General features: G+C 36.5%; 1 protein-coding gene across 1 annotated transcript in view; it reads right to left on the reverse strand.

Annotated features, from left to right (window-relative positions):
* LOC101584716 (ATP-binding cassette sub-family G member 2-like) overlaps nucleotides 1-12085 on the reverse strand; it is a 99184-nt gene that overhangs the window by 78467 nt on the left and 8632 nt on the right. The window lies entirely within an intron of this gene.

Consider the following 12085-nt stretch of genomic DNA (forward strand, 5'->3'; position numbering starts at 1 on the left):
ATCCCACTGTAAGTACAAAACATACTGATTTATTGTTCCACCTTAAATGAAGTTTTATCAACTCACATCTGAACTGAATATACTTAATGAAGGTTGTTGAAATTTTAGACAAAAACAAGAATCAACTTTTAAAGAAAAATAATGGTTATTAATAGAAGACTATACCTGTCAAGCACAAAGTCCTGAGTTTGATTCCTGGCATCAAAATAAAAAGAGAGAGGAGGGATACGGAGGCAGGGGAGGAGAGGGGAAAGGAAGGGAGGGGGAAAAGGGGAGGGAAAAAGAAGAGAGGGAAGGGGAGGAAAAAGGAGAGGAAGAGAAAAGAGGGGAGGGAAAGGGAGGACAGAGAGAGAGAGAGAGAGAGAGAGAGAGAGAGAGAGAGAGAGAACTAATATTCAGAGGATATCAATTGTGACTCAAGAACTATACCAAATGGTTCAGGTCCCCTCTATTCTTTTTTTTGAAACGTCTACAGGATTCTCAGTGTCTCACTATGTAGACTGGATTTATAGGGATTCTCCTGCTTTCAGCCTCCTAGGAGCTGGGATTACAGATGGGCGTCACTAGACTCAGTCTCAATTGCTGTCTCAGCACCCCCTGGGAGCAGGGCCCACACAGCAGGTGGAGGGATCAAATCCCCAGCCGCTGGGCCAGCTTGCAGGTGCTTTACTCCACCAAGCTATCTGGCCAGCCCTTAGGCTTTTTAACACTGTGTCAAGTACAAAAGAGCTTCTGGGCAATGATGATGTCTTTAAAATATCTCCTTACTTGCTACTTTGTCAGGTACTATACAACTACTCAATGAGTCACAGAATATAGATGATAGTGTTCTTACTACTAAAACCTAATCAGATCCCTCCAAAAACACATTGTAAGTAGAAATCTACAGGTGAGAGTAAATTATTCCAGAGGATAAGAAAATTTCACTAGTTCCTAACATTCAAAAACTCTTCCCAATTGGAAAAGGAAATCACATTCCAGATGAATTATTTCCTTCCTTATTAAGTGTCCCATAAGAGGACTAGAAAGTATTTAGTTTACAAGTGGGAGGCACTCTTCAGTAGGGAATCCCAAGACATTTTAAGAATGTAAAGGCACGGTAGGCTGGCCTGATAGCTCAATGGACTAAAGTTCCTGCTTGGGAGAGCACAGCAGCCCAGGTTCAATCCCCAGCATGCTGTGCAGGCCCCACCCTCAGGGCATGCTGAGATGATATGGAGACTGGGCGTGGTGGAGAGAACCTGTAATCCCAGCACTTGGGAGGCTGAAAAAAGGTGAAACATTACGAGTCCAATCTACATAGTGAGACACTGCAGATCCTGTAGGCTCTGTCCTAAATACAGAAAAAAATAGCTGAGTGGCATTGGTGGTATAGTGGTGAGCATAGCTGCCTTCCAGAAAGAAACAGCTAAAAATAAAAAATAATAATATGTAGGCACGGCGCAGATAAGACTATGTTTCAAACTGTGCATGTGTGAGGGTAATTAATATTCTGATAGAGTAGATAAATGAAAGAAATTACAGTCAGAGCTGACTGTGCTAAAACTCAAGAAGAAGGCAAATTTTGATATATGATGCCATAGGTCACAGATGGGTGGACTGAATAGAACAAATTGGAGAAAGCAAAATTAAGACTAGTCCATTACAAGTAGACAAGCATAAGGAAAAGTAGACCTAACAGTCTTTCTGAGCCCTGGTGTGTATGGCCAGTCTTTCATTATACTGTATAAATAGATCAATATATATTACACAGAGAAAACAGTATATATTCCAAGAGGAAGGTGAACTGGAAAGCTATTTTGATCTCAGATAATATTTAATCAATAAGGTCAACCCTATAATTATACAATTGTCATAAATGATAAAATTTCCAACGTAATTATACTATAAGGCATAATCTAAAAGGACATTTGTCTGTGCTGGGATCAGCACGTTTTGTCTGTTGACCCAGATACATCACAAAACCATTATACAACAGTTCTGGGGAAAAGAAGAAACATATTTTGCTTTGTTGAATAACTGAGGTACCACTTACTGAAATACTGAATAGAAATGACATTCAGTAAACCTAGAACAAGCTGTAGAACAGAAAACGCTCTTATTTTGGGATGGTACGTCCCTTCCCACCAGTGCAAAGATATACTGAGTAAACTTTCAAGGTCTAATTATTTGTAGCTCTTGATGCATCTTCCTTATTAGTAGCTACCTGCTTATTAATAGTAACTGCTTCCAAAATGGCCAAAAATAAAGTTGGTATTCACTAAAGTGTCATTGCCGGTAAACTTTTCCAGGTTTTAAAAATACTTAGCCAAAGAAAATGTGCCATTTCAGATGGTATATCTGTATCATCAATATTCACATTAACAGATGAATAAAGAAAATGTTATGTTTATTCACAATGGAGTACTACTTTGCCGTAAATGAGTCATTTTTAGGAAAAATGGGCAACCTGAGATTGTAATATGAAGTGAAAGAAATGAGACACACTGAAAAAACGAGGACATGGTTTCTCTTACTGAGAAACTCAAAGTATAAATAAAGAATAAAATAAAACATAGATAATAGGAATTACGGAAAGATCTTTTGGAAATGGAAGGTGACCAAGAGATGGAGGAAAGGAGGGAGAGAAGAGAATGGGGATGAAAAAAGAATTAAGATGTGGTGTGAACAGGCACCAACTCCCCATGAGGAATGCAATCATTTTGTATTGCAAATGTGTTCTAATAAAAAAATGAAAAAAGTGAGAAGAAAAAAAATAGAAAAGAAATGAGTTTATTCATCTTATATAATGACAATTGGGACAACAGGTAATCTTCCAAGGTAGGAATCACTTGCTCAGGGTAGAAGATTAGGGCTTTTTCCATAAGAAGTATGATATAGGGAAAAGGGTCTGGGTTAGCAAAAGTAGGTGTCTTAGAAATGCTTTAGTCTTGTTAATCTTTTAAGAACACCTATATTTACTGGAAAGATGGCTCACTAGAATAAGCACTTCCCTGGCAAGCACAAGAGCCTGAGTTCAATCCGTGGTTCTGCCAAAAAACAAAAAACAAAAAAAAAAAAAAAAAAAAAAAAAAAAAAAAAAAAAAAAAAAACAGAAAACCTATAGTGTTACTAAAGCTGTGCATCAAGCTTACAAATAGGTCATTTATGCCAGTCCTTACTCCTCATCATAGAAACTCTTTCAATTTTAGCTGGAGTTATCTACATAAACTCTTTCAAAGAAAATGGGTCCAGGCTCACTGGGAGGAATGAATTTTATATTTCCTTTCATCCAACTTCTAGTCAACCTTAGTGCGGTATGATTACCTAGTGTGTGTCAGAAAAGAAATTAGGACACAGATACTTTAATCACCATTTTGTCACCACACTAAACATTCCAGAATGATTCAAAGAGAAACTTAGCATGAATGTGTTAAAACAAAGAATTAATGGGTTGCTTTCACAGTCTTACAACCTAGTATTACAGATGACAGTAATAAACCACAAATGCAAGAGTTTCAGTCTGGAGCACTGGTGAATTCTAACCTTATTTACTCAACACAAGTACTAAAAATTTATCATATAAATGTAAGACACTACTCTAGGAAACAGGATAACAGCAAAACAAGTACAGAAACAAATGGAAAAAAAAAGTCCTGCCCATCCCCCAAGTTTACAATCTTGTTCAGCACAGCTCTCATATGCTGCTCATCTGTTCTCCCTATTCATGAACAGCATGACTGGAACAAAACTATGCTCACTGTTTACATAGAGTCTACAATGGCTTTCATACTACAAAGGTTCATACAATACAGATCTTTATGCCTCAAATAGCTGAAAGTACTTGTCACCTATCACTTTACGAAAGTAATTTGTTGACCACTGTTTTAGTCCACAGTATATGCTTTTGTGCTCACCTTATCCTATTTTCTACCCTTTTACCATCACTCTCAAAACATTGTTTTTTTATTGCTTTACAGCATCTGTCTACATTAGTTCTCTCTCATTATGTTATTTTCAAAAACATACTCATACTCCACTTAATTATGCCATGACACACAGCACCCTGAATTGTGTGAACACATGAAATTAAATTTACCAGAAGTACCTTGTCATATGTATTCACTTTAGAGGATAACAGTCAATCCTTTGGTCTCTTTTTTTATAGACAAAAAATATGAATGCTATTTGTAAGCATGACATATCTCTGCACACACATGTGAATACCTCATGATTTTCTTAATCTCCATGTACTCAACCCTCCAGTGCAGGATTAGACTTCTATAGTATCCCTTAACGCTGCTACTACAGGAGAAAAATACAGTGAAAGTGTGCTAGATTTCTGAATTCCCTCATTACATTATAAGATTTCTGAGAACAAGAGAACATACTCTGGACCTCTGGTCATTTTGACCAATAATGCCCTACACCTTAGGCGTTCAAAATTTGTCAAGTAAATGAATTTATAAATTTTTATAAGAATTACTTTCAAAAAAACAAATCTTCCACACAAAAAACAAAAGTTAGTCAAGGAGAGAAGTGGCAATCATGAGGACAGAAAGATACAGAATCTAGATACTGAAAAACAACAATCTAACAAAAGATAGAGTCAGAGAGACAGAAAAATAGAGACAGATAGACCGATTGCCAGGAACTGGAAAAGAACTGGCAAGAAAATTAAAAGCCATGGAGTAGTTGGAAAGATTATCTACAGTGCATAAAAAGAAGGAAACAATCTGGACCACTCCTAAAGGGCTTGCTTTGGCAGAATGCAGAGGCCAGATTTGATCCCTGGCAGGCCTTGCCAACCCCTCGCTCAGGGCACACTGAGAAGGTGACTGAGACTCGGCATTGTGATGCAGGCCTATAATCCCAGAGCTTGGGAGGCTGAAAACAGTAAAATCACTAGGAGTCCAATCTACATAATGAGACTCTGTGCACCCTGCACACCCTACAGATCCTGTCCTAAATTCATTAAAAAAAAATCTAGACCTCTCCCCAGTTCCCCTAACTAACTGGGGAGGAATCCTGGCCCCCAGAAGCAGGAAAGTGGCCAAAGTTGTGAGGACTAGGGAGAAACAGAAGCAGAGTCCATTGCCTGCAAACTGCAAAAGCAGCAAGGGGTTTTACTACAAGGGGATTCCTTTCACACAGCAGACATCCAGAAAACAGATCAATGATGTGTTTGGTGGACTGACAGAAAATATAACTAATCAGGTAGTGGAGGTAATACACAAATAAATAAGGGAACTTAGAGAACATATTGATAAAAAACTATTTAAGCTAAACAAAAATGATACAAAGCATAAATGACCAGTTTATCAAAGAACTAGAGTCTATGAAAAGGTCCCCAGCAAAAATGCATGAGATTAAAATTTATATTGTAAGTATGGATAGCAGAAGTGACCAATATAAGGAAAGACTATCAGAATTACAAGATGCTCTCAAGGATTCAGACACCTTGAAAACAAGAAAAATGAAGAAATAGATTCCATCACTGACAGACAATGAAAAGATTATTCCAAAATTAATTTGAATAAGTAAAAAATCAGAAGGCAGCCCAAGGGACATAAAAAGTGCTTAGAGAAATGGCACATGAAAACTCCCAAATATTGGAAAAAATTAAACACATAGATAAGTGAAGAATATAGAACCCTAAATAGCCATGACCAAGAGACCATCTCCATGTCCCATCATGTCATAATACCAGAAGTTTAACAAGAGGACAAACTCTTAAAAGTTGTTAGAAAAAAGCAGCAGAACACTTACAAACATAAATCAATCAGAATTACAGAAGACGTTTTTAATGCAAACCTTAAAGGAAGTATTTCAAGTGCTAGAAACTTATATATCCTGCAGAATGTCATTTCAAATTTTATAGATAAATAAGGCATTTCCATGATAAAAAGTACTTCAAGAAATTCTGGACCACCAAACTAATACTAAAAAAAATTTTCAAGCATATACTAGAATGAGAAAAGGAAACCAAAAATGAAAAAAAAAAAAAAAAGAGTGAATACATGAAGCAGGGTGAGTAGTCAAGCAGGAAGGGAGTAAAAAGGAAATTTGCAATAGTAAATTAATGCAATAGTAAGAATAAGTCAAAACCTTTCAGTAAAAATTTGAATGGTCTAAATTCCCCAATGAAAAGACAGATTGGCAGAAAAGATGAAGAAACAAAATCCATGATATGTAATATATAAGAAACACATTTAATCCAAAAGGAAATGAATAGATAAAACTCAAAAGGTAGAAAACAATATTCCATGCAATGGAAGTCCAAAAAAGCAGGAATAGCTAACCCAATTTCACATAAAGTAGATTTCAAACCAAAACCGATCAGACAAGACAAATAATACCAGTACATATTGGTTAAGGGAACAATTCAAGCAGAAGAGAAAATAATTATAAACAGACATGCACCAAAAATCAGAGTGCACAACTTTATAAAATAAAAACCACTAGCCATAAAATATCAGATAAAACCAACACAATTATAATGGGGGACTTGAATACCCCACCATCACAAATAGATAAAAGAAACAAAAAATTAAAATCAAAATCAGAGTGCAAACAAACCTTCAAAGAACTGAAATATAGTGTATTCTTCCTGACGAAAATAAAAAACTTCTTCTAGCACACAGGACTTTCTTCAAAAATATACCACACACTATCCCATAAAGCAAGTGTAAGTAAATGCAAAAGTACTAAAACTACCCCATATATATTGCCAGATTACAGTACAATGACACTATAAATGAATGGCAAAAGAAACTATGGAAATTATGTAAATATATGGAAATTAAACAATACTCTTCAATAATCAAAAGGTAACCAGAAATTATAGAAAACATTGAATATTTCCTAAAGTCAAACAATAATACCAGTACAACACAACAGAACCACAGTAACAGCAGTCCTATAAGGGGAGTTTACACCTGTGAGTGTTCATATTAAAAAAAAATAGTGATCCCAAATAAGTAATCTGATCATGAACCTCATCATTCATGAAAAATAAGAGCAATCCAAATCCAAAATTAGTAACAGGAAGGAAATAATGATATAAGAGCAGAAATTAATGAAATTTAGACTAAAGAAACAACAAAGAATCAACAAATTAAAGAACTGATTCTCTGAAAGAATAGATTAATGCTTAGCCTATCTTACTCAAAAAGATTGACCCAAATCAAAATCATTAGAGCAAAAAAACACAAAATCATAAGAGACTGCTGAAACCCAGAAGATTACTGGTAACTATTTCAACTCAACTATTTGGTAGCTCATAAATAGGAGAATTCAGCAGAATTGAATAAATCCAGATACATACAAATTGTTAAAGCTGAACTAAAAAAGATGATAAAAACTCTGAACAATCCAGAATCAGGCAATGAGAAAAAGAAATAATAAAAGAAAAATTTGGGAGAGCAGCTGAAACTGGAAATTGATCATATGTGGGAGGACAGGACAAGGTCTCACTGCTTAAGCAGTTAAGCTACTTCAGATTTGAGGAAAAAAAATCCTGCCTGGACAATTGGACCTATTAGTTCTGAGGCAACTTTTTATCTCCTGATAATAATTTGGGAAAGGTACAAATACACGCCCCTACTGTTGTTCTTGGGGTCTTTTGTCAATCAGGCAAACAGACCTCCACCTGACCTAGTCTTGTCTATCTTTTCCCCATTCCTGCTGCCCTTTCTTGCAGCAGGGTACACTGATTGCCTAATAAAAGTCTTTAAAAAACTACCAATTTAGAGAAATTCACATGCTGATGGATTCACTGCCAAATTCTGTAAGAACTTTAGGGAAGAGCTAATACAAATACTTCTCAAAATGGGAGGAGTGCCTTCAACATCATTACTGGAATCTATCAAAAGCCTGATTCAAAAACCAGACAAGAACCCAATCGAGAAAGAGAACTATGGATCATTTTTTAAAAAATGTATTTGGTTGTTACAGTGTCTCCCTATACAGCTTGGACTCAGTGATCCTCCTGTTCTCAGCTTCCCCAGCGCTGGGATTATAGGTATGCACCACTACGCCAGGACTATGGAAGCTCAGCCCGCCCTGAGTGTGGGGCTGGGGCAGCACGTGCTGTAGGAGACCAAACCACGCTGTCCCCTTGCGTTTGCCTAAGCTTGCCTAAGCAGGTGCTTTAGTCTGCTGAGCTATCTCGCTGGCCCCCTACAGGTCAATCTTTCAATGAACATTGACACCAAGTCTTCAAGAAGATACTAGAAAACAGGATGCAGTAAATCATTAAAAACATCATACATCAAGACCAAGTAACATTCATTCCAGGAATGCAGTCATGGAACAACATACACATAACAATAAACACATTACTTCAAATAAATGCAAATAAAGACTAAAATCACAATCATCTCAACTGATGCAGACGTCTTTAACAAAAATCCAGCATCCATTCAAGATGAAAACCATGAAGAGAGTAGATGTCAAAGGACCTTAATTCAATCTGATAAAAGCCATTTATGACAAACACGTCAACTTCACATTAATGGGGAAAAGATGAAAGCTCTCCTTCTAAAATCAAGAAAAGACAAGGAAGTCTGCTGTCGCTACTAATGTTCAATATAATTCTTGAAACACAGCCAGAGTAATCGGGAAAGAGAAAGAAAGAAAAGAGATATGTATACAAAATGAAGAAGTCAAGCTATTATTTGCAACAGAAGGCATGATTCTTTACATATAAGACCCAAAATATTCCACTAAAAGACTTCAAGAATTAACAATAAAATTCAATAGTATGGTAGAATATAAAGTAAAAAATCAACAGTGTTCCCATTTATCCATAATAAACTAACTGAGGGAAAAAATATAGAAGTAATACCTTTCACAATAACATCATGAAAACTTAAAATACATAGGAATTAACCTAACCAAGGAAATAAGCTATCTACTATCAAGAGCTAGCCAGTCTCCCAACCTTAGGGATGAGTGTATGGTGAAGGGTAAAAGTAATATATTACATGGGCACTCAGGAAGGTCTGAGTTCTTGTGGCTAAGATGAAGACTTCTCCAAACTTGCCAATATTTACTAGGCCCTTAACATATCATGGGGATACAAGAAGGTGCGGGGAATAACTGAGGCATAAGAATAATAGTGAGCAAGGCCTTGTGAAAATGGATCAAAGACATTCCAAGTAGTAAATCTTTGCTTAATGAAAGAACTGCTTTATATCTGAAGTTGGCAGTTACAGCCTTGAAAATCTGAAATTTTATGTCCTTAGCTACAGTGCTAATTTGCCTGCTGAGACGTCATAGTGTCACAGGCCACTGTAAACCTCAACCATGACCATTAGCTTAGAGAGTTCTAGTTCTTCATGCCAGTTTCTGGCTCATCAAGCAAGTCATTTAGGTCTGGGACAGACTCAAGCTAATGTAGAAAGCCAAGTGATTAATGCTATAGTCTTCTAAGTCCCACCTCAGAGTGGTTTGCATCATCTACATGAAAAATACAGCACTCTGAAAAACAAGCTAGAATAAGATGTGAGAAGCCATCTTATTCCCAGATAGGCAGAACAAATATAGTCAAAATGGGAACACTTCCAAAACTGATACACAAGGGCTAGGGAGATAGTTCAGTAGAATAAGTGCTTGCCTGGCAAGAACAGCATCCTAAGTTCAATTCCAGGTACCACAAAAAAAATAAATAAATAAATAAAAATAAAAATAAAGCAAAGCAAAAACTGATACACAGATAATCCGGGAGGCTGAAAACGAGAGAATCACTCCAAGTCCAATCTGTGTAGTGAGATCCTGTAGACCCTGTACTAAATACATAAAAAACATAAGTTATTTTAACTTTAAGTTATCCTACAAAGCTACAGTGAATAAGCAGGATGGTATTGGAAAACAAACAACAGATATGTGAACCAATGACACAGAAGCAATTCCAAGCACATTTAGCTACCTGGTCTTTGACAAAGGGTCCAAAAACTTACACTAAATCAAAAACAGCCTCTTTAACATTATGGTACTGCAAAAACTGACTATCAATATAAAGAAGATTAAATATACACCCATATGTCTCATTGTATACCAAAATAAGGTAAAAAAAATGGATCAATGATCTAAATAATACAACAGAAACAATTACCTGGAGATAAAATAGGTAAAATTCTTGAAGGCATAGGCAAAGGCAAGGACTTTCTGAACAGAATCCTCCTTGCACAAGAAGGTACACTAAGAATCAACAATGGGATCATATCAAATTAGAAGTCTCCTGTGAAGCCATGGAAACAACCAACATGGGAAAGAGACAACCCACAACATGAAAATTTTTTTTGCCAGATATTCCTTAAATAATGAACTAACATATAGAATACATGAAGAATTCAAAAATTAGACTCTGCGCAAACAAAGGCCCAATCAATAAATGGGCAACTAAAAGAAACAGTCACTTCTCAGAAGTAAAAATGACCAATAAATACATTAAAATATATTCAAAATCATAGGCCATTAGCAAGATATAAATTAAAACAATACATATTCCATCTTACTGAAGAAAGAATGATGATAATTAAGAAATTAGATAAAAAACAGTGGCTGGTCTTAGATAACAAACTCTAGTCAGGCTGTATGAAAACTTTTTTATTGTTAGAATGTAATCTAGTACAACCATTATGTAAACCAGTAGGAAGTCTTTTTAAAAGCTAAAAATAGAAATTGCATTCCACCCAGCTCTTCCCTCCAAGGCATCTTTGTGAAAGAGTTAAAAACATCATATCATACATACATAGCTATGTTTATATAGCAGCACAATTCACGATAATTCTTGGAAGTGGCCTATTATGGCCAACAGCAGATAAGTGGATAAAGAAAATGTGGTGTTCATACACAACAGAATACAGAAGTACTCTGCCACAAAGAAGGATAAATCTGAGTGATCTGGAGGGACCATAATGTTAAGTGAAATAAATCAAACACAAAAGCTTAAATATCACATGGTTTCTCTTTTATGAGGAACCCAAAATATAAATAAAGAACAAAATAAAAGATAGACAACAGGAAGTAGTTGAAATAGATTTCGTGCATATGGACATTGTCCAAGAGATGAAGGGGAGGTGAGGGAGGACAAGCAAAAGGGATAAAAAAACAATTAAGATGTGTTATGTACATGTGCTAACTCACCAGGAGAAATGTAACCATTATATACAAACATACAGTAATAAAAAAGAATAAAAAACTACCAAAAGTCAGGTTGCAGGGAATAATTTATTGAAAGGAGTTATATTCTGCCTGGATAAAATTACTTACATTCCTACTTATTATGTTATGTTGAAATACTGCATCAGTGATTCTTACTAGATTTGCCTCTCCCCTCCCTTTCTCATTGTGAAGATGATAGATGGAAGTTCTGGGTAGAAGGGCAGCAACCAAGAGTTCCCAAGAATACCAGCTACAAAGGGGGAAAGGTGGGAAGAACAGAAGGGACAGAAGAGGTTGCTTCATATTATGAAATAAGAAAACTAACTCTAGGGGATGGGGATAATGCTCAGTGGTATTTTCCAGTACCAGCAAAAAAAAAAAAAAAAGTAAAAAGAAAACTGACAGGGCTGGCTAAATAGCTCAGCAGAATAAGCACCTGCTTTGGCAAGCTCAAGACCAGGGTTTGGTCCCCAGAACCACATGACATGCCAGCCCATGCCCCCTCCAGGGCATGTTGAGCCAGCAACTGAGTCCAGGTGTGACGGCACACCCTGTAATCCCAGCTCTGGGTAGGCTGAAAATAAGACGCTCACTACAAATCCAAACTGCATAATGAGATCCTGTACTAAATACATTTAAAAAAAGAAAAAAGGCCAGCGAGATAGGTTAGTTGACTAAGCACCTGTTTAGGCAAGTACAGGGACTGGGGTTCCATCCCCTGCTGGCCCCACTCCTGGGTGCACTAAACTGGCCACTGAGACAGGCCATAGTGGCACACAGGTGTAATCCCAGTGCTGGCGAGGCTGAAAACAGAAGGACCACCTTGGAGTCCGAGCTGAATACTGAGACTCTGTACCAAATACATCAAATGAAAAAAGTAAAAGAGAAAAGAAAACTGACAGTGCAGATTAGTAAGTATATTAAGAATGATGAAAGT

This window comes from Octodon degus, unplaced genomic scaffold (genome assembly GCF_000260255.1).
Source record: "Octodon degus isolate 3935 unplaced genomic scaffold, OctDeg1.0 scaffold00125, whole genome shotgun sequence".
Lineage (NCBI taxonomy): Eukaryota > Metazoa > Chordata > Mammalia > Rodentia > Octodontidae > Octodon > Octodon degus.